Source organism: Nipponia nippon, unplaced genomic scaffold, assembly GCF_047370975.1.
Source record: "Nipponia nippon isolate SJK-2023a ecotype South Korea unplaced genomic scaffold, ASM4737097v1 scaffold_1, whole genome shotgun sequence".
In the NCBI taxonomy this organism is placed as follows: domain Eukaryota; kingdom Metazoa; phylum Chordata; class Aves; order Pelecaniformes; family Threskiornithidae; genus Nipponia; species Nipponia nippon.
The window spans coordinates 112,260,612-112,280,506 of NW_028262290.1; the positions used below are offsets into that span (position 1 = coordinate 112,260,612).

General features: G+C 38.9%; 1 long non-coding RNA gene across 6 annotated transcripts; it reads right to left on the reverse strand.

Annotated features, from left to right (window-relative positions):
* Positions 1 to 85: 85 nt before the first annotated feature.
* Positions 86 to 19,858, reverse strand: LOC148057561 (uncharacterized). 6 transcript variants are annotated; one of them, XR_015706819.1, is made up of 7 exons: positions 19,713 to 19,851; positions 12,771 to 12,876; positions 10,565 to 10,727; positions 6,606 to 6,716; positions 6,359 to 6,491; positions 5,384 to 5,782; positions 86 to 1,539 (listed from the first exon to the last, which is right to left on the reverse strand). It is a non-coding gene; the product is annotated as an uncharacterized LOC148057561 (long non-coding RNA). The 6 variants fall into 6 exon arrangements; XR_015706818.1 differs by having other exon boundaries at positions 6,359 to 6,716; positions 19,724 to 19,858; XR_015706823.1 differs by lacking the exon at positions 6,359 to 6,491.
* Positions 19,859 to 19,895: the final 37 nt, after the last annotated feature.

Genomic DNA, 19,895 nt, shown 5'->3' on the forward strand with positions numbered 1-19,895 from the left:
GGGGCCGCCGGCGGGGTCGCCGGAGGGGTCCTGGTCCGGCGGCCGGCGCTCGGGCGGGGAGGGCGGCTGTGTCCTGAGGCGGCCCTTCAGCTCAGGGAAGGCAAGGCAGCGGTCAGCCCCCGACGTTAACTGCGCTGCCGGAAGAGAAGCGCTTTCCTCTCCCCGCCGCGTTTCTCTTTTTCCTCAGCCGGCAGAGAAGGGAGGGGGGTCGTGCCCTGCGGTGAGGAGGGCTGCGGCGCCCAGCTCTGCGCCTCACCCCCCCCCCCGTCAGCGGGCAGGCCGGCTGGCTCACTCACTGGCGTGGCGGGGAGAGGTAGGTCCGCGACCTTCTCCTGTGTGTTCCCGTCTCGGTTTTAGCCGGGGTTTGCTTCCATCGAGCGGGGTTCCGCAGGGAACGGCCCAGCGGGAGGCCGCAGCCGCCTGCGTGGAGCCGCACGGCGACGCGCCCGCTCCGGCCGCCGCGGGGCCCGCAGGAACCGCCCTGCCCGGTCGTGCGTCCCGCTCCCGCCATTTTCACCTGTCACGCCACGCCAGTCGTGCCGGAGGTGAGCGTGGATGGGTGCCAGGCAGGGTGTATGGGTAAAAACCCTGTGCAGACATTTACACCTTACCTTACGCTGGCCCAAACGCGGCCGGACTTATGTACTATCAAAATTTAAATACAAGCAAGCATCAGAGTCCCTGAGGATAACATATGGAAAAGAAAGAAATGACTATACCATTAAATATATCCTAATTTATATGCAAGGAGCCACCTAACGTTCATGAAAGTATTGATGAGGCTCTGCTTAGACTTGGGAGCGGATCCACAGTCAGTTACTTTTCAACACCTCTGCCAGTAAGCGCAGGCTGGCTGTAAGAAAGCAGAGGTGGTCAGAGGTCTGGAGGAGACGGTATTTCCTATGTTAGAAATCACATGGGAATGAAAAAGCACTGTTAAAATGATAAGCCTAGGGTAGGACTCAAGAACGTTCACCGGAGCCCTTGGCAGAGGTCAAATGTTGCCTTACTAAAATAAGCTCAAGTGGATGTGCATAAAGTAAAGAAGAAGGGGCGGGCGAGTTAACTAAATCTATTACAGCAGGCATGAAAAAACTTCCTTGAGTTTCATTAGTATTTTATAACTTTCTGTCTGAGAAACCCTATACTGTCTCAATCTCTTTTCTCACTTGATCGTACAGCATAGCCTCACCATGCTTATTTTTAACACCACATTAATTTCTGTAGTAATAGATGATGATCTCACCACAGGGAGACGAGTAGAAAGTTTCTCTTGGAACATCAGGAGGAAAGACCAAAAAAAAGAGTACTGGCTTAAAAACTACATTTTTATTTGAAGTTTATTCTTACAGAAGGACTCACGTGCTGATTTTTTGGGCTTTATGGAGAGTCTTCATTAAAAACATCTCGGGTCATTTTGGTTTGGAGTAGCTGGTAGGAGAAGTCGTTCATTCCCTCTTGAGTGGAGAGTTTTTGTGGAATCTTCTGAAATGTGGGATGTCCCAGGTCTGCGTGGGGTGATCCTCTGTAAATATACTGCTATAGAAAGGGGAAAAATGTTTTCAATTGTTTGTACATTTTTCTCTGATGAAGTGTTGGTATTTGCATGCGTTAAGTCTTTTGATATCATAGGCTGCACATTTTTCTTTAATGATGCAGCAAAACGCATGTCTCCTTGAGAGCAGACATGCATATTTGTGGCTTGAAAGAGCAATTGTTTACTTGACTGAAAAGCGGTGCACAGTGCAGTGTATACACAGTGCAGTTACTACAGGCAGTGGTACAGGATGTCACAGTAGCAGTTCTGAGTTCAGCATCATTAATGAGTAGTTAAACAGTGAAGTTATATACGGTTTCATTATAAACCTTTAACTAGAAGCCAGAAAATGAAAGTTACGTTTGAACTTTTGCTGAGAAATGGCTGCAGTTACAAAATATATAATTGTGTATGAATCTGCCTTGAAGAAATTCTTACTGAAACTGCTATAAAGCTTGCTCTGTTAATAATGAGTTTCTACTAAAAATAAATAAATAAATGACTGAATGAAGTGTCACTGGATCTGACTTTGAATATATTTGCTCTTCACTGTTGTCTTTTGATACGGTAGGTTAGTATAGATTCTTTGTCATATGTAATTGAACTTGCTGATTTACTCTCTCCTTTCCCTTTTCTCTGGATCTCTCTCAGATTGTTTTGCTCAGTTGAGGCAATCCATGGGTGAAATCTTAGTTCTTTTTAGAGCAGTGGTCACCTAAGAAAGTATATCTAGGATGAATCAGTAAATCAGTTGTATGGAACACTGTCAACAATGTCAACTTCCTGCAATAATTTGTATAGAGTTTTAAAGAGATTTTGTCGCTGAAACAACTTCAATGAGAGAAAAATGTGTTTTCCTGTGTAATGTTTGCTATTTGTGCAGTTTTGAATATCTTCTTTTTTTGTCCCTCTCTTTAGCGTTGATCTAATCTTCCCATTAAGCTTTTGTTTCATGATTATTGCAGCTTCTGGTAAAGAATGTAATGGTGATGGCACACGTGTAGGATTATAGTCTAACTTAATCCCTGATGTATTTTTCCTTCTGTGTCCTCCCTATTCTCTCTCTCTCTGTCTGTGTCTCCCCTCGCCCCCCCCCCCCCCGCCCCTTACGGGAAGAATAACTTCCAGCTATTAGTTTAACTGGTAGATTGGTTTACTGATGGAGACCGATTGGTTTAACGTAGCATTTTAAGAAGTTCTGACCACCTCCATCCACTTATTTCTCTCCTTCCCATTTTGTCCCCTTCCTTCCCTGCAGTTTCCATCTCCTCGGTTCAGATACCATCACTCAACAGTTCATTTAGCACAAACGAACATATATTTTTTTCCAGCTGTAGTAGATCCTCTTTTGGAGATTCCCAATGTTGTTAGTAAATGCTTGTTCCCCCCCTCCCCACAAAAAGGGTGTTCTACTACTCCCTTGTGACAGGTGGAAAATCAGCTTTGTGCAGCTATACTGTAAAATAAGTGCAAACCCCTTTTGTAACACAGGAAGCAACTTTTGCTTGTTTGTTTTGTTTTTCGAAACAATTATTGGATGTGTTTACAGGAGGCTTCTGCCAGGCCCTTTCAGTCCTGTCCTCCCCCACCTTTTGTTAAGAATTTGATTTCTGCTAAAGATACATTTCTGTCATCAGATACGCAGACACTAATATATATTAAATAAATGTTTTCAATCTCAGCATTTATATGTTTTTTAAAAATTTAAGAGGAAAAGAAGAAAAAAAAAAAAGATGCATTGCCTTCCTTGGATGACCTTTTGCATGTGATCTTCTCTGCACCAATTTTTTAACTCGGAAATTATTAGGACCCAGAATCTATCTACAAAATATAAGGTGTGGGGAACCATAGCAATCAGACAGTTTCTACCATGAGTTAAATGTAAAGGTTACATAAACAGACACTGGGCAGTTTGTAATTCAGTTACCAGACTAGTAAAATATATTTTTAGTCACTGGAAAACTAGATAGATAGAGCAAAAGAATGAGTAATCCTGTGGCACAGTCAAAAGCACTGTTGAAGCACTTGTCATTATTCAAAGTAATGTTGATTTTCAGTTACATTCAAAGCAATAAGCAAAGGGTTGCGTGACTTAAATGTAAATGATGGGAAACAATTTAAGACTTTAAAGAGAATATTTGAAATAGTTATAAGGCAGAATGCATGCAGACTGTATGCTGAACATAATCACAATAAAAATAAAATTAAATAAAAATAAATAATAATAATAACAAATAAAAATCTTTTGTAGAATTCATTGGAGTACTGAGGGACTATTATCAGGCTTCCTCTGTGAGGTTTTTGCATACATATAACATTTACCAAGTAGTGGAAAAAAGCAAGCATTCAAAATTCCTGGCTGTTTGTTGTGGGGATGTGCACATTTCACAGCTGTTCTTGTAGGGTTAATATAGACTAGAAGGTTTCTGGTAGTGCTAGGTAACTGCAGAATCGGTGAGATTTATTTTTTTCCCTTTACCTCATTTACCGTTAATAGTGCAAAAATCTGTAGGGCAGTGTAGGAATCACACATATACAATGCGTTTGGGTGAGAATTAGCACCCACAAATCTTTTCGGTGCACTCCAGCAGTAGAATTGCATGAGTTCTTCTGGTTCAGATCCATCGCATCCTCAGCAGGGAAAGGGTTAGACTGTTGAATAGCTGTGGGTAGGGCTAACTGGAAAATTTATATTCCAGTGTCTTCCCAGAAATCTACATTTCCAAGTAAATGCAATCTTTTGTAGAAAACATCTGTTTTAATGCAGATTTTCTAATTGACCAAACGATTGAAAACAGAATGCTCCCCACTTTCTAGATATCTATTTTCACTGTTTTGGTTAGGGTTTTTTTTTGTGTGTGTGTGTCTTTTAGAAATAAGGTAGGCACCAGAATATTGTGGTTTATGTTTAAAATGTGTTTATAGGAAGATTTTTGTAATTGCTATAGATTAGTATCCTTTTTTATACAGTAAAATTTTAAACACTAGAGTGCTCTGAGCAGTGTCCAAAGATCAGCTTGTTAAATAAGAAATAAGGGGAAGATACTGGCGTTATTTTGACAGAACCCATTTAGATGTAGATAAATTATGCAATATCTTAACAACGTTTGTGGACTGAGTTTGAGAGAAACCCTTTTTTTTAAGAAAGTGAAGCTATAGTCTGAAAAAATTAATTTAAAAATTAAAGTTTTACTTTAAAATCTGAAGGTTTTTGTATTATACATAGAAGTATATTTAATTTTCATCTAGAGCTTTTTATTATTATTCCATTGTAAAAACAGCTAGACATCCAAATATCATCATCGTTACAGACCTGATAGATGTACTTCTAAATGTCTTTATGTTCTGTTTGATATATATAGAAATACTGACAATTTCCTAAATATCATTCTTGAAAACTCAGTCTGAAGTCATGATCTATTCTTTGTGTGTTATATATCCCCCAAAAGAGATTGTGTAAATGCTAGTTGATTTTACTGATGACACAGAAGCCACACAGAGGAAACCTCCTCACTCTCACGTAGTTGTGTTGAGTTTGCAAAACTAACAAGCAGCGTCTATATTAAGCATAAGTGAGTAAACACGTGGATCTTTTAGTATGTACTCATATGTTTTTCTTAGTCACTTTTCTGACACCTGTTATATTTTTTTCATGTAGAAACATCATTAGAATGTAAAATTTAAATATGACTTTTCAATACATTTAGATTTTATAACACACTGAAATCGAGTGGGCATTTATCAGAACTCTCCTATGCCTGATATCCCCACAACCCAAATTATCTTCACCTACTACAGTGTTCCCACCAGGTATGCTGAGGTGAACAAGTTATAACTAAGACATACCTACTATGATTTTTTGTCTTCTTTAGAAAATGTGATAAAAATCAAAATACTCTTTTTATTTTTGCTTCCCACGTGAAGGAGACACTCTTTTACAATTCTCTTCAAAATCTCAAGTGCACAGATTCTCCGTGTAACAAAACCAGCTTTCACTGAGCCTTCATCTCATTTTCTCCAGCAACAAAGTTGGCCCTCTGTCTAATGCATTTAAAAAACAACCAAATGGAATAACCGAAAGCCAAATTGAGAGATGCTTCTTTTCCATTAGTATTCAGCCTGTATGCTGCATGTTGCTGCTTGCTGCTTCAATGCACTTCTTCTCTGTTGGTGTATGTCTGATGTTGAGTTGCATCATTATTTGAGGGTGAAGGTGGACGGTTCCTTCATACAAGTACTGTTAAACTGGAGAAGCAAGACGACACTGAAATTTCAATTTTAAACGTCAGGCTCCGTACTGCACTTTAGAGATTGTCAAATCTGTACATTGCTCACAGAAGCCAGTCAATGGTATCTTTCCATCTACTTTGTAGACTTAATCACCATCACTGTTGGTCTAGTTTTTTTACAACTCCTGAGCAGATACTGCCATTTCAGTTAATGGCAGCTGTGGAAAATTGGCATATGTACAAGCTTTGAAAGACTGAGAATTAAGTAATAGTTGTCTATAAGGTACGTTCCACCCAGATCTAGAGCAAAAACAGCTTTGCCAAGTCATGACTAGAGCTGATAGTAGCTCCAATGCTTGAAATTTGAGGACTATCATACTATACAATTTAAAAAAAAAAAAAGGTAAGTTCAGATAAATTCTATCCTAATGGAATTCAAACACAATAAAAGAATGAGGAAGAAGAAAAACGTGAAAAATTCACAGAAATGTTCATAATACGTAATTTATTTAAATTAAATACAGTTTAAACCATGCCTTACTTGTCTGTAAAGTCTAACCTGTTGACATTTGTCTTTAATTTAATCGTTTACCTTATACAGGATTGTAATATAGCATATCCCTCTTCAGTCTTTCTTAGGACAGTATGTAGATCTTTTATTCAGCTAGAGAGTGAAGCTACTAGAAGACTCCAAATGTCTACTTGTAACACTAGAACTGGCCAAACTGAAAAGTGGATATATAATTTGAAAACATTTAAACAAATTAATTATATAATTAGAAAACATTTGAACAAATTAATTAAACTGAATGAAATTGATAATATTCCTTTAAACGTACATTGCATTTTAGAGCTTGAACGTAGGATTACTTAGATTTTGTGGCAAATTGATCTCTATGTATACTTCATGCTGAAGCTTCTGAGGGTTATGGCAGCTCAACTTTTGTGACCTAGAAGGAGTAAAAAGGAAGTTTTTATGGTTCTGTATGTAGTGTGCAGTTCTAATCTAAAAAAAACTTTAACATGGTAGAATTCTGTATTTGATACGTGAACAAGAAAAGATTATCTGCAGTTTCTAAGGTTTTGTTCTGCCTTTTCAGGCTTTTTTAAGACAATCATGCAAATAATCATGATTGTGAAGGGACGTACTAAATTACACCTGCGCATGATACCTATGCAACTTTCTGAGAATTCTTGAATTATAGTAGCAAAACTCAAACCAACTGAAACAGAGTAAACAAAGCTATAGATGATGCAAGAGAAAGAATCTGTCTTCTATTGTTTCTAGGCCGAGCAAATGTAAAAGCAGTATAAAAGCAAGCAGATGCCACTCCATGTATATACTGGGCAGTTCTGCTTCCAGGCATGATTTAATTCTGAAGAGTGACACGACAGTCTTGCTCAACATTTCTGTAGCATTCGAATTAAGATCCAGTAACTTTTGTGATGATTCACGTCCGAGTATTTTGTATCCTTGTTAACTGTTCCGACCAACTCAGCTAAAAAAGAAAGGGAGAGCACACACAAACTGGGTTATAGTTTCTTGTGCAGACTTGTTTGTTAGCATCCAGTTACGAGAGCCAGTTGGTTACTTGTGCAACCTCAGCTCAGCTTGCACAGGTGTCACCAAGGGCATCACTTTTAAAAAAACGGGATTACACAACCGTAATGAGGACACTGTTTGGCAGGGAGGACGTTCGTTACAGGAAGTGAGAGACGAGCAAGAAATAACGCTGGGCGACTACGGGAGCTAAGGCTGGGTTTGTGGGCCTGGCAATTTGCGGGGGGGGGACACACACAAACAAAAAATCCCCCCCAAAAAACCCAAACTCTCTACATGACTACAAAAAGCATATCTGGTGTCAGAACCAAGGCGCAACGTATATGAATATTTTTAATACTGTTTTTACAGTAATTTTTCAGAGCAAAGCTATACTTTGAACCACACTTTAAGCTTTTGTGCAACAACTTAGTTTTGCTACTTTGTTATAGACATCAGATTCTTTAATTATTTAAGGCTGAAAACAAATACTTTTAGGATTTATTCATGAAAATAGAACAGGTTAATCCACCAATTTAAGAATCCTTCAAATAGCCAACAGAAACTGTAATTTTTGTTTATATATATAAAACACACATACATGCAATGTGTATGTGTATGTGTATGTATAAAACAGAACATTGACTACTAATAAATTAAATATTAAAACTAGGCTAAATGGAATCTCAAACAGGTTGCAGTGTCTAATGACAAGCAATTATTTAAATAACCATTTCATGCTGTTAGGTTACTCCTTGACTGAAGATGTCACAGTATTCTCTTAACTCTCCATGTCTGCTTTATTTCAAAACTTCTGAGAAGAAATTTAAATAGCCACCAGACCAGCGTTAGTAAGATGTATGCTGACTTTTCAAGCTTTGCCTGTTTCCTGAGGGAAATACCACAGTTCTCAATTCCTGGTAAGCAAGACAGCCACGTTCATTTTTAGAACAACCAGTTCTGCATCTGCATTCATCTGCTTTTGTATGTTATGGAGAGGACGCTTGGCTGGGTTGCTTGTAAAAGATTGTTCCAAACATAACCCGTGGGATGGTAACTGGTATTTAAACATAAAGAGATGGGTCAATACAACTAAAATTTAGTTGCTTGGAACTACATGATAGTTGTTGTGTTCCTTATAACCTGTCGTTGGTAAGTGTAGAAATAATGTCTGGAATATAACCTAGAACAGGAAAGAAGCGACTTGTTAACTATAATATGTTGTTACTGTTAAAACATGCACACCTTTTCCTCACAAAACAAAAACAAAAAACACAACAACAACAAAAAAAGGGGGGAAAAAAAGAAACTTTCATGCTGGATGAGGAAAAGCAGTAAAAACTATCTTATTTCAAATTAGCTGTTTGAGGGTTGTACTCTTTCATCTTTGTCAGATGTAAAGGAAGGACATCTAGAAAGGCTACTAAGAGATGTTTTGTAAAATGTTACCCCAGAAATTATTTGGATCAAGAAAAAAGTTGTAAGGAAGACATTGTTTGTAAACTACTAGTATATCACAAACAGTAACCAATACATTTATCAGTACATATAGATAAACTGAAATTGATCTAAGCTTTTCTTAGATGCAATTATTTTACGTGCTGGCTCTACTTTTGGCAACTTAATATAAGATTAAAGGGCAAACTGGACGGAACTATTTTATATCTGCCCTTGACCGTGCTAGGTTAAGATGAGAAATGGGAGCATCTCCCTTGGAGATTTTGTAAGAAATCCAGAGGCTTTTAATTTGAAATCATTCCCTTGATAATGACAAATAAAGGTTTAGAGCCCAACACACAGCCTGGAAAGTAACAGCAGTGGCTCACCCAGCCGCCCTGAGGCCAGCCCGCGGCTGGCAGGTGCGAAGTCTGTGCGAGGCCAGGAGTTGGTGGGAGGCAGCGCGGGCTGCCCAGGTGCCCCAGCAGCGAGCCTGAGGCCGCAACGCAGCCCTTGCTGGCTGGCCACCGGCGAAGCAGCTGCCTTCCACTCTAAACCAGGCAGCTGGCCGAAATCCAGGACTGAGAGCTCTTCGGTCTAGCACAGAGAAGAAGAAGGAGTGGAGTTTGCAGGGGTATGGTAAAGGTAAGACGAGAGACGAGTAGGTGCAAAAGTATAAGCTGTTATCCCTGATGGGCTGATGAAAGCTGCTGCTGTTTGCAGCCTCTCGCTGGCTGGGAGTGGACTCTTGCTGCAGGTTGCTGTGATAAAAGCACTCAGAAGGTCAGGATCACAAAGAGGTGAAGTTACACTGGTGTACTGAAGACCTGATACCTGTATCCTTAACATCAGGCAGTACCACTGCTCTCATTTCTCAGTACTGCGCTGTTACCTCTACGGTGATGCCATTTTCTCATCCCTTGTCTCTGCTGTATTTGCCCTGTGAGGTCTGATTTGAGTCCCATGTTTCAAATTCTGTTAATAGTTTATATTCTCAGTATTTATGCTTTCCTCTATTTCCAAATATGTCAACAAATATACTTAAGTATTTAAAATGTAACAGTCAGTAAGATGATGTTAAAAAGCAAGCAATTCTTGTTTTTGATTTAAAAACTAGAATATTTTCTGTGTTGACTAATGTGCCTGATGTGTTTCTCATTCTTAAAGAAAGCGCTTCATTTCAGTCAGCAGGCCTTTTAAGTGTATTGAGTATTCACATTCTTCTCCATCCCCTCCTAAAAATCATCTTCTCTGGAAACACTGGAGGCAAACCTCATTTTTCTATGCTTCTGGTATTTCTGTCTTTGAGCAGCCTTTGTCTTTGAGCAGTCTTAGTGTTAGACTAAATTAACAAAACAACAAATTTCTTTCACTACAGCAAAAATGAAATTAGTTTTCACTAACTAAAAGTAAAATTACTAGCTGTCCTTAATGGAGTTTATTTCATAGGAGTTAGATTTCTTGTCTGCAGTGGTAATCTCAAATAAGCGTAAGGGAACTCTCTCCCCCTTCATTATTTTCTTTGCACCATATAACAAAGCTTTTGACTTGATCCTTTCTGCTTTTGTCTTCTTAGGGCGTCTCTGCATGAATGATGCAACTGGATTTATTTGTATGTAAATCAGTGCTAAAAAAAGACAAAACTGCATTCAAAAAGTGCAAATCTTTGAACTTAAAATTCAGAAATTTTATTCATTTCCAGACAAAGACTGATTTGAAGACTGTTCATGTACCCGTCTCTCTCTCTGGATTGTGTTTGCAGTCTACCGCCTATCTGTTCTCTTTGCTCTGAGGCTTGTGTTGAGCAACCGCTGTGTTTACCTGTATGACGTCTGCTTTTCCAGTTTTGCTTTTGGCGACTAGGTATTCTCCTGAAGCAGCAATTTTTCCTTTGAACTCCAGAGAAGTACCACCTTGATTCTGAAGTATTTCAGGCTGCGTAGGTAAGAGAAGTCACTTCCAAAACTGCTTGATAGCTTCATGGCTGTTTTGCAGGGTGTAAGGTGATGGCGACAAGAGAATGTGTTATAAGTATGCACTGTGTACTCTAGGTTACCGATGCCACAGAAGCTAAAGCAGCCTCATTCACGCTTATTTTTTATTTCATAATAGTCCACAGTTATCTCCCTACACTTAACCTTCCTGTGTGGCTCCTGCTTGGGCACATGCTAAACGGACTACACCAGAAGACCCCAAGCCCCACATGGCTTGTGGGCAGTATATTACCCAAGGAGACTTTCTGACATTGTTCATAGCTGTCAGAAATTAAAAGGTTGTAACAGAGGTTAGCAAGAACCCAATTTGCTCTTACCTGCAGTATGTTAACTTGCTTAGTATTGTCCCTAATGGACTAGCAAAAGTTTGGACCACTAGACAATAAAGAATTAAGTATCTAGAAAAATATTTTGAATAATAAAATGAATGAATGTATGAACCTTCATATTGTGCTTAATTAGATTAAACTTAAAGGCAGCACTTTTTAGTACATGGAGGAAGAAGAGACTATACTGCATGAAACATTTTCAGTGCAAACTGTTAGATTTAGAGTGTGCTTTGAACAAGAATTATATAATAGCATGACGATGGTTAGTGCATTATGACAGCAAGTGAGGAGTTATCTTTCTTACAGTATCTGAACAAAGCCAAAAGGAAGTTACGCCTTCCTTCTAAGTATTTGTATGCATATTTATAGTATAATTATGAAATGTTAACTGTTCGCAGCACTTTTTCTAACCGTAATGGGCTTTTTCCTTTCCCTCAGTGTCCCACCTGCAAAATCATCTTGGTACTTTGGGTTGTGGCAGTTCAGATATTGAAAAATGAGTTGAAGAGATGTACAGAGAGCTACATGATGTAGAAATAATATTTCTTGCTATTCTGGATAGTTACAGGGATGAACTGAATAAGGTAGGATAATAGAAGAACAATACAAGACACTTTACACTTGGAAATCAAAGACTAAATAACATGCCTCTATTCTAGTCATGACCAGTAGGAGATAGAATTACATCTCAGTGTGTCCATGAGTTCTGTGTATTCTGACCCAAGTATCCACAGCAGGCCCCCCTGCCTGAGCACAAGATCTGGCCTTCATCTCTGGTAAACAATTCAGTGTAGCACTTCTGTGAATAAGTATTATCACATGCATTTAATATAAAAGATTCACAGGGTAAAAATCATACTGTAAGCTCTTTAGTAAACAGTGACTTGCATCATAACTCCGAGTTTCTTTGGTTGCATGCAAATTGCTGCTAAATCAGAATAAGAAGCTCACGATATGGCTCGTGGTTTCATAAGAAGGACCTAGCATTGTTGGAAATAAAAATCAAATAGCCTGAAATCCCTTCATTTAGCCAGACAGTAGTAAGTGACACAGTTGTCTTGCTCGTTTTATGCCAAGCTAGTTTGCTTTATGTTGTAGTACCAAACAAACTTGTAAAGTTGCTAGTATCTTTTTAGAGCTGAACTTTCAGATTATGACCTCTGTCTGACCCAAAGACACTCACTGCAGTTTAATACTGAGGCAGTCCCCATCAGCTCAGCATCTCTTTTTGTCTTATCTCCCACAGGTGTTATTCCAAATGAAGTTTCAGGTGCTGGAGGACAAGTTGAGGTCAGCTTAGCTTTTCTTGGTATAATAGTTAGAGTTCATATTGCGTTTACTATAAATTGATCTGTGTAATTGCAACCCTTAGGTTAACACCTCCTCCCCTTTCAGAGCCACAAGGAAGTCTCGGTGGTTTGAAAAAAATTAACAGATGAAATACTTGTGTGAAGACTTGTCACTATTTTGTGATAATAGGGTTTTTTTAAGCAGTTTTTTTCCTCTGTAATTATAACAATGTAATACTTCAATTACAGGCATCAGAGTTTACTTGGACTAGTTGGAAGACTGGTATTTTGCCATTTAGAAGGTAAATGATCCATTTTAATAGATGCACTCATCAATAAGGAATATTTTATATTAAAAATTCAATAAGGAATATTTTATATTAATAATTAAAGATAACTGTGGTGTGAGCTGTACCTGGTATTTGTTAAGCCAATCCCGATGTCTCTGGCCTTTTCGGAATAAGCAGGGAAAAACTCCTTGTGTATGAGACAGGAGCGTGGAACCAAAGTGACAAAACAAGCTGAGGAAAGTTTGAGAGAGAACGATTTGATGATTAGAATTTGAGTTTAATTTGAAATAGTGCATGTTAACAGATGAAGATGCAAAATCACATAGTTGGAGCTTTCTGAGCAGTTTGGCAATCGCTTCCTTTTAAATAACAGTTTTCTCAAGTCAAAGAAGTGCTTCACATCTCAAGATTCTGCATTGGCAGTATTTCTTTGCAGACAAGAGGTGATAATAAAAAGGAAGCATGCCAGCATGTCATCCTTTCATACAGGTGAGCTCCTAGAGACGATGAAGTAACATGAAAATACAACAAGGGGAGCATCTCTTTTCATTATGGGTATATGCAATTAAGTAAGGATGTCTTCTAGACTACAGGGTTAAAAGTATTTTAAATGATGAATCTGGGAACAGTATCAAATTGTCCATGTTTCAATCCCATATCCACGACTAAGTTGCTGTGCAGTATCTTGAGTTTTCCAGAACTCACTTGCCCGTAAAATGACTTGTGTTTATTTTGTGGGCATACCTACCATCAGACCTACCAAGCATTTGTTTCTAAAGCACTTCAAGAAAGCCAGATATCACGTATGCAAATCACTACTGGATAATAACTCTGCTCCTGTAGTAGTTCGGCAGAGGTGATGAAGTATTCACTATTTTCAACTGAAAGGTAAGTTACTCTTCTTTATGTAGAAGTGCCCTATGGGCCTGTCATTGAGAAGTAGGTCAGACATGAAAGGAGTTTCAGGCCTAAAAGCCTCAGGTCTCTTCAACCAGATATTCCACCCTACTCAGTGAGTGGCAAAGCTTGTAGTAAATCCTGGGAGCTAGAAAAAAGAGTGAAGGAGGATGAGAAACACTTCCCTCCAAAACATTTGAAAAGTAAGAGTAGTAGGGAATTTAGAGTACAATAGTCAAGCAACAGTAAAGCAGTATCAGGATGCTGATACTTAAATACTGATACTTAAATGCTGACAAATTCCTAATCTGAAATTGGTTGTGTGTTCTTAGAGATCTGTTACATTCATAACCTTCACATGTCCTGAATTCAAGCACTAAGTGATAGATCTAGCTACATAAGACTATTGTCTTTGTACTTTTTTATGTAATAGCTTTGTGTAATCCCAGAACAAAAATGTGTATTTGTCTGTTTTGTAGATTCTAGAAACTGTGATGCAGGGAAGTAGTATAATTATTCCTAAGTCACTGTTTTCTCTGTTGTGCATCCATCAGTTTCATAAATTCGATACTGCAGAAGGAAAGTGAGTGTTTTCCTTAACGACCTATCAAATTATACAGTATCGTAATTGGGAAAAATACTTCCTGATTCTCCTTGAAATAGTTGCTCACCTTGATAGTTGCAAATGATATTCAGTATACCTTTTTAAGAATCTGTCATGCTATGACTCAGTGACTTCCCTCAAAAGTGAATTCTGCTGGGCGTAGCATCTCCAGTGATGTGGTTTTAGATGTTCTGCACTTTAGCTAAAGGGATCACAGAAATTAGTTTCTTGAGCTCTTCCCAACAGAATAGCCTCAATGTCTCAAGATCTTTGCATGTATTCTTAGCCCTGCTGACTAGAAATTACTAAGCACAACCATTTGCCATTTCTTAATGACAGTGCTTAAGGGGAAAATATTATCACAGAGTCAGAAAAATCCCAGCAGGGAGATAATTGTGTCTTATGTGCATCTCAGTATTCTTAAAAAGCATCTAAATAAGTAGTCGTTCCTTAGACTTTTCTATCAGCAGTTGGGCAAGCAAGGAGGAAGACTAACCATGTGTTTGCAGGAATTTGGGTAGCATCACTGTTCTTGATTAAAATACCCAGAGAAGCACCGAGATGCAAAACAGCTTGCCCAAGGTGGGTGAGCAGGGCGCTGGGAGAGCTGGGAATAGAACCCAGGTCTCCTTGAAACCAGCCCACGCCTCTGCCATAAAGAAGGTCTGCCTCCAGGAGCAAGTTCTTGTCTCTTTTTAAATATAAGGCCCCTGCCCCTACAGTTTTGGATATTTTTTAATATTGTGATTACAGAAATAAGAACAAAAGTACTCAAGTGAGAGTCAGCTGCCAGCTAATTTAAAATCAAACTCGTGACTAGCATCACTGTTGATATAAAGGATCTGCTGTTTTATAGCATCAGTGGCTCTCCTTTCATGGCATCCAGAGCTTTTAAAGGAAGTACAACAATTAAAGTGAAATGGAATTTAAGAGAAGGGTTTTGAGGCTCTAAACAAAGCAGAAAGGAAATGCCGCTTAACAAGGTAGCGATAAAATGAAGATGTTTGTTTTAGCATAAGTGTCAAGTAAGATTTGCAGGATCAAACCCTGTCACTCGCTTTTAAATCTCTCCATGTCGTATACTCCCATTCACAAAAAGATGCCTCATGGTCTTTCAGCTGAATAAATCCAAATAATTTTCCTCCTCCTGCAGTCCTAACTAGGGAGCCAGTTTACTGCAATGGTTCTTAGTAGTCTTCAACGCCTGAGCTTGCACTTTGTACTTTTGGAAAGAGAGGTGTGTAGCATGAAACGTTGATCCCTGAACAACTTTCCCACTAGAGCAGAGAGGTTCCTTTCCCTCCCAAGGTGCAGAGCAGCAATGCCTGTCAGCTTTTCCTCACTCTGAAGTGCGTTAATTCCTCTTGTCTTGTAAGTTTGAACAATTTCAGCCTTTGGCTACCTTTCAGCTATCTCAAACACTGCCCTTGCTCTTTTCATAGCCTTGTGTGTTTTGAACACACTCAAAACCCTGACGTTTCCCTCAAGTCACTCACTATCTTTATTCAAATGGCTATTAATGAACCTTTTTGCTCAGTTTTGTCTTCACTGAGATCAGACCAATATCTGGGCGTCACAGATGAACATAGGAATACACAAATAAATAGCAAATAGACTTTTTGCAAAGCAACCTTGAAGTTAGCCACATGGTAAGAAATTTAATATTTGATATCCAGGAAGTTACTAAGAGCAGCCCGTACTTTGTACACGGCAGGAGTATACACCTGATGTAGAAACTTTGGGTTTTGTCAATTCCCTGACCTGAATGTTTTTAAACTCTCATCCCATTGTTGGAATAGTTTTGCATTTATAATACTGACAATGACTCTGTAGAGGCATAGTCGTCATCTTCTAGAACACTGCCATCTGGTGGTCATTCTAAGTCACAACATTTAGATACAAAAATAAAAAATAGCAGTCAAATCAGGCTAGACAAATGCTCTGATTATCCATTAAGTCCATCTTTCATATTAAAACTGGTAGGGTTCTAATCACAGCACTGCAAAGGATTTACCTTGCACAACTATTTCTCCTCATTCTGTTGGCTGCAGGTACAAAGAGTTGTCACAGTTTTCACTGTGCTATCAGATAACGTCCTGTTGTTTGTAACCTTTGTGCTGAAGTAAAGATCAAGCTACTTCCTAACTGAACCTGATTACCTGGGCACCTATGTATGGTACACTCTATGACTGATTTAACATCAGCATTAGTATTTTGAATTTTACGAGTAGCAGTAAAAACTGCAATTATTACCAAATGCAACATTCCGTAAGCTGTCTGTAAAGAACTGTGGTGAGTACATAAGCTCTGGACAGTAACTGCTGTTACCTGATGAGTGCTCCCTTCTGCTTAGGTTTGTTTATTACCAGTTCATGTTCATTTATTTTTAAGGTAACTCCCTCAATGTCAAATATTATCCAGTAGGAATAATAGGAATATTTTGTATTAGGCATTCTTTTAACAGCATGATGATGTAAAGAAAAACTCAAACATGGCAAACCTCCTTTCCAAACAAAATATGAACCAACATTAAAAAGTTATCAGAAACACTACGTATGTTACATTGCTTTCTTCAATGTCTTTTCATATTTGTGATGGATGACAGGGTAGAAGGAACTAGCTGCTAGCAAATTCATACATTTTTCACAAAGTAATTCGAGTTGTAGGTGTGGAAGAGAGTATTGAAAACCATATTCATCATTTATGCCCATGGCTGTTTTGTGACTTCCAGAAAGCTGCAGTAACTTAAAGACAGCATTTAAAAAATCAGATTAGACTGGATGGAGGCCATACGCATGAATACTTTAATCATCGTTAGCAACTAAGATAGTTACTGGTTGAAATAGTATCAATTTTTTCAGTAATAGAGTTGCTTGTTAGTTGAGCTTGAAGTAGCGCTTACTGGGATTACTTCAGTTTAAGGTTAAGCAAATTGCTCGGCAAACGCTGTGTGTTCCTGAGCAATCTGAAACAACTCTGGCAGTGTAAAGCTATCCAGCTCCTGCCTGCCTCTATCCCTGTTGCAGCAGCTCCTGTACTCAGGGGACTCAGCACAGTAAGTCAGCAGAAAATTATTTGCTCTTTTGTCAGGTTAGTTTTCTGCAGACTCAACATGCAGAAATGACTAAGGGAAAGGTCTGACAAGCACTGGAGCTAGCACAGGGCAAGCAATGGGACTGCAGGGATGTGTGGGCCACTGTCGCTGACAATTAGAGAAGTCTAGATGGCTATGAAAACAGAACCTTTTATGCTCTATTGCCTTTCCCACGGAAATACATTAATGACTGCTATAGATTTCATTTGGAACAGACCTTTATTCTTAATTATCTACATAACCAGTGCTGTTTGCAGAAATACATTTGTCATTCACAGACAGTACAATAGGGTCAGATTTCTTTCATTTAGCCCATGTTAACTGGTGTACTTAAGAAAGATAAAAAAGGGGGGGCAAATCTTCACTTTCAACTACTACTTTTACCTTCACAAAGAAATCTACTAAGATCAGATTGACCCTCTAGAAAAAAAGTACTATTCAGTTAAGTAAGGGATTTTGACACCGTGTGTGAAAATACGGTTCCAGACATTTTCCCCCAGGACTTCTGTAGGGTTTAGAGTAAACGCTTTGTATATTGCAGTATGTTTTAATCACACTTGCCCAGGTGCTAAAACATTTAAAGTCCTTTTAGAAGGCTTATGATAGTATTTTGCAGAGTTATCGTATGTATCTTCAGCATTTGTATACTACTGCTTAATGTCGGATATCACTTTGTATTACCTAAGCAACACTAGACACATAGCTGTGTATCACAAAATGTCACTGGTTTGTACCAACTTAAAAGCACAGAAATTCACATTGTCCTTGATTTTTTGAATGCCACCAATCTGTATATGATTAAATGATACATACAAATATTACTTCACCTCTTCCTAAAACCCAGGTTAGGCACCGCCTGTGGAGAACAGGAGGTGATTACGTACATTGGAATTTACACAAGAAAAGACCTTGCTATAGCGAAAAAATCATCTGGAAAATATCTAACTGTCATATGATTGCTATGTTGGGTTAGTATTATTGCAACTCATTAACAGAGTTCCAATTAATTAACCACCTTACCATTTTCTGTAGAAACTGAGACTCTAGTGTAGGAAAAAATAACTTATCTTTTATCATAGTTTCTAGTCTCGTGCTTGTTCTCTTCCACATAGCTTTTAGTCCTATGAAAACAGCTGCATTATGAGAAACAGTCAGAACACAGTACCTCAAGCTTTAAATTTTCCAAGGAGATAATACAGATCTCTTTTTTGTGTTGGATACATTTCATGAAAGAATTAACAAAGCTCTGCATTTCTATTTGATAGCTGTGGGAGCTCATGTCCTTTCAATTATGCATCTATCCGTCAAACTTGCATGCTACATTTAGTGACTTAGGTTTAAAATTAGAGTGTAATCTGTAGATGCTGAAGAGAAGAGAAGGTGAGCTAGCATTTGTAACAGAGCACATAGGTGTGACAGAATCAGAGATTTATTAGACTGAAGGTTGTTAAGAGGGTTTCCGAGAGCATCCATCAGGCAATGCTCGCCTCGCTTGCTAACCTCTGAATTGTACAGCCATGCTGCTGCATGTCATATTTAGAGGGAACAGAGGCTACCTGACTGAAGTAGAGAATTTTAACTTTTTATAGCTGCAGTAAACTTAATTGCCCATTTTATTTCATTTCCTTATGGACTGCTATTCAGGCGGTTTTGCCCCTTTAGTCCTGGAGACTTTTCCCTATACTTTGGTTTCAATTATACTTATAGAAATGGGAACATAAAAATCTTCAAAATACTTATCTGACTATTATGGCTTGTAGGTTCAGACTAGGTTTTTTGAAGGTGTTACAAATCAACAGTTGTTCTCACTGGAAATCAGTAGAGTGCTCCAGTCACTGCTGCCATCTGATGTATGCATAGTAGCCTTCATGGGAACACAAAGAAAACGATGACTACCAGTTTCTCAGTTTATCTACAGCTAAACAGACTGCTGAAAATTACTTTTTTGTTTTAACATGTAGCAAAAAATTAGGAAAAAGTAACAGCAGTTTATGTTTGCTGTGGATGTATCTTGCTTATTTTGGTTTTTTGGTCAGTGTACAGCAAACTATTTATTTCCTATCCACTTTTTTCCCTCCAATTACTTAAAGATGACAGGAGTGTATTTCAGCAGAAGCATTTCTGGATGTTTGTGATTACCACGTACAGTCTTCGCGGTACGGTTGCTATACAGAAGAACCCTCGTGGTTCAGCATTTCTTGCAAACAGCATGGCGTATTTCTAGCCTTCGTACAACACCGCGGTCAACACAGCGAGTTTCAAAACAGTCCCACGGTTGGAGAATGAAGCCGGCAGCTCTCTGCACCGACGCCGACAGGACTGAGCCCACGCACACAGGCGCGCACAACTCTCGGCCGTCGGGTTTAACCGAAAGTGGCCGAGAACGTGTCCCCCCAGTTTTGAAGAGATAACAACAACGGTGGCGAACACTGCTTTTACAGGTTAATGGTAGTCTATTTGTAAACGCTGTACCTCAGGCTTACCAGTCGAAGAGTACTCGGAAGGTTTCAGGGTGGGCTGAAGGAAAGCAGCGTGACTTTCTTATCAGCAGGTAGGTTTTCGTGACTTTCTTATCAGCAGGTAGGTTTTTCAGACAGTTTCAGAAAACAACTTTTGAGCGTTTCTTTAGTCAGAAGCTTTCACGAGCCCAAGAGT